Source organism: Dasypus novemcinctus, chromosome 30 (genome assembly GCF_030445035.2).
Source record: "Dasypus novemcinctus isolate mDasNov1 chromosome 30, mDasNov1.1.hap2, whole genome shotgun sequence".
Taxonomy (NCBI): Eukaryota; Metazoa; Chordata; class Mammalia; order Cingulata; family Dasypodidae; genus Dasypus; species Dasypus novemcinctus.
In genome coordinates, this window is record NC_080702.1 from 23,029,414 (window position 1) to 23,033,427 (window position 4,014).

The following is a 4,014-nucleotide window of genomic DNA, read 5'->3' on the forward strand; positions in this document are numbered from 1 at the left end:
CATTTATTTTTAAAAGATACATAGATCACACAAAATGTTACCTTAAAAATATAGGAGTGGGGAACTCTGTTGCACTCCCCAATGTAGCAGCAACAATTCCCCAAGTAAAAGGGCAAAGACCAGTGAAAAAGGATCGCACAATGATGGGCCCTTGATACTGATGACTATGCTTATGAGTCTGTGTGGTTGAGATTTCAACTAGGTCTAGAGCTGCAGGGTACCTAAGAGTTACCTCCTGAGAGCCTCCATGTTGCTCAAATGACTCCTGGGAATTAGCCTCCCTCATGCTGAAGAATTACTACCAAGCACTAGATTGTGATGCAACTAGAAAAAGACATTGAATGAAAGGGGTAAATGGTAAAGACAAATGAGTTTATATAGCTAAGGGACTTCAAAGTGAGTTGAGAGGTCATCAGAGGGGTCATGCTTATGCACATCTCAGCAGGATCTCAGGGACAGCCAAAGTAGATACAACTCCAAGTAGTGGTGCTCCTAAGGGCTATGGAGAGGCCCACGTCTCACAGTTATGACAAATGGCTCTCAAGTTCAGTGCCTTGCCAGTGGGTCCTACTTTGAAATTTGTGCTCCTGAGTGTGATGGAGTTGGACTCAGATGTGACCTCTCTACACATGCCTCTTCTGTCACTTTTACTAAAGCTGTGGTTGTCACTGGGTTTGGTTTATGCTCAGGAGATTTGAATCTCTGGACTGACTGTGTGCCAGATGGCTCTGAGCCTCAGCAGAGCTGCAACACCTAGTCTCCAGTTCCTTGGCCTTACCCAGGTCAGCTAACAGGAAGGTGGTGATGGTCAACCACCACACCAGGGAACTGAGAGAATCTACAACTACACACAGGAGAATTCCATCCATCAACCATATGGAATCTAAGCCCTCTCTCAAGTTAGAGGTGGAGTTGATATCGCCATCCCAGGGTCCTCAAGATGGGGGAATAAAATATGGATTAGCGTGAACTTAAAGGTATTATACTATAGAATTTTTGTGACTCTAGCAATGGAAGGAACTACAGTGTAAACTATATGCTGTGTAGCAGTGTCCAAAATGTATTCATCAAATGCAATGAATGTGACACACCAATAAAAGTGTTTGGTGATATGGGAGGGTGGGGAGCGAGGGTATGTGGGATCCTTTTATACTTTTAATGCAACATTTTGTATGATATATGTATCTTTAAAAAATAAATACATGAAATCTAAAATAAATGTAGGATTCTCATATGCCCCACTCCCCATATCCCCCATTTTTCCTACATCAACTTCTTTCATTAGTGTGGTACATTCTTTGCATTTGATGAATACATTTTACAGGAAATAGAAAGGGAGAAGAAGGTTGTGAGCCAACACCCACATGGGTGAAATATATGAAAAATGATTTATGTTTATTCTCATTCAAAACCTCAGTTTCTGCCAATACTTTCTGCCAAGTATTCCTTCCGATGCTCCACTGATTCGACTCCCTCCTTCCATAAGAACCCCACAGCATTGTCTGGTTTGCCAGAAAAGTATCTGAAACAAACATTGATGAAATTACAACCAACACATTTCAGAAATCAGGGGCAAATGTAAGTCAGGATTTTACAGTAACCTCAAATAAATGAATAAATATTAATGTATATATGGTGACTTTTGGACAAAGATTAACTGTTGGAGAAAAAGAGGGTGCTCATTGGGACATCAAGACCGACTGTAGGCAGAAAGTTTATTGGGAAGCTCTACAAATGGAGGGTGTCTGAAGAATAGACTTTAGCACACTCCTGGAAGGGGGAATAAGAATTTATACAGGACTTTCCTAGGCAGAGAAATGATAGTTGGTGGGAGGGTGTTGAGTGTCTGATTGAGGTGCAAGAGCCAAAGGAAGCCCTACAGGTGAAATCTTTCCCTTGTATGGCTAGGGAGTAGTGAGTTAGGGAGTTACAGTTTACTGGAATGCTGAAGGAGCAGGTTGTGCTTGATCAGCAGACAGTGAAGGTCTTTATTTCACTTTACTCTTATATCCATGTGGTTTCTTTGTTCAACCTTTGGGGAAGTGTCATGCTTTCAGACATGTAGGCTATGTAATCACCTCAGAATCCTAGAGATTTTCCATGTTTATCTCATTTTTCATCAGCTTTTTTTCCACCATGAAGATAACCACTCTCCTTACTGGAAATGCAGGGTCATAGCATGTGTTTCTGAAATTTAATATATAAAGCCTAGTTTGAATCTTTATTCAAAATATCAATGTCCTTTGAGTTGCTCCTCTCTTCTGTGCCCTTGTAAGAGTGCATTATAATGTCCTAATTCATTATTGCCAGATTAGGCCACAGGTGTATGTCTTTACAATAACTTCTCATTCTGCCACAAGAACCAGTAACATCTCATATACAAGCTGCTCCAGCAGCCTGGACAAATAGCTGAAATGTTGTAGCAAAGTCACAGCCAACACACATGGGACATGTGTCGTAAGTAAAAAGTTATCTGTTGCTCTCAGCATCATGAATTAAGACTTAGTGGTGACTGCAAATTAACATGGTCAGAGCTGACTGAAACAGTATTAGACAGTTTTCCAAAGTTTCTGTTCCAACTTAAACACACACACCAATAATCGATGTCCAGTTCCTTTGCTTCACATCCACAGCAACAATTGGTGTTCCCAGATTATTTTGCGATCTATTGAATTTTTTGCATTACCTTACTGAAGTTATACTTTTTATTTGCCTTCAGTATGAATGTCATTAGTTGTAAATGAGATATTAGTGCTTCTTCAAATGCATTTCTTAGTCTTATAAGTGACATCTATTTTCACTTTATTTGTAGTGTGGGTTTAGGTGCTCTTATGTTGCATCTAGGAAGAAATACTCCTCATCTTAATGCAATTAAATTCACACAAAAAAATCCCAATATTTTCTTTCCTCCTTATCCTTATCCTTCTCTACCTCCCTTTGTGTAATTCTTTCCCACTTTAAGGTTCTGAAGATTTCTTCGAAAATATAATATTTTTTTCATACTTTATTATTCAATACACTTAGAGTTAACTTGGAACAGGTTGGGAAATATGAATACCATTTGATTTTTAATATATTTTTATCTACTTGTCTTGGCACCATATACTAAAATATATACAGTATTACTACACTTAACAGAGCTGCATCTTTAATCACTTGAGTCTTCTTATATGTACCCTCTAATCTGTTGCTCCCATCCCTATAGCACAATGTTTAATTACTATTATTTTATAGCAAGATTTTATACATGTTAATTAAAATCATATAACTTTTTCTTCCTTATAATTGTATAGATTATTTGCTTTCATATGAATTTTTATGGCCTACTAGTCAAATACTAAACAATTGATATCCTGAGATTATTATATTGTTATCATTTTTAAATTAGTATCATTTACATCTTTATAATATTGTCTTCCAATTCATAAATACAATCAAGCTCTTCATTAATTTATTTTCTAATAACTCCCAATGAAATCTATAATTTTATACAGGAGATCTCATATAGATTTGTTGCATATCTCCTATGTTTATATTTCATATTATTTTCAATTGTTCCATTTAAAGTTCCATTTTATATTTTCTGTTTTCTCTTAATGGGTATTTGATATTTTCTTAGCATCCAGTTGCATTTCAAACCTATTCAATTGATATTCTTACCATATTTGTCCAGATTTTTTTTATCTTTCACATTTTCAGGTCATAACATATTAGATGGCTCCTTGGACTTTTTATATAGAATCTTTTTTTTTTTTGTCTTTATTTTTTTAATGTTACATTAAAAAAATATGAGGTCTCCATATACCCCCCACCCCCCTCACTCCACTCCTCCCCCCATAACAAAAACCTCCTCCATCATCATGAGACATTCATTGCTTTTGGTGAATATATCTCTGAGCACTGCAGCACCTCATGGTCAATGGTCTACACCATAGCCCACACTCTCCCACAGTCCACCCAGTAGGCCATGGGAGGACATACAATGTCAGGTACCTGTCCCTGCAGCACCACCCA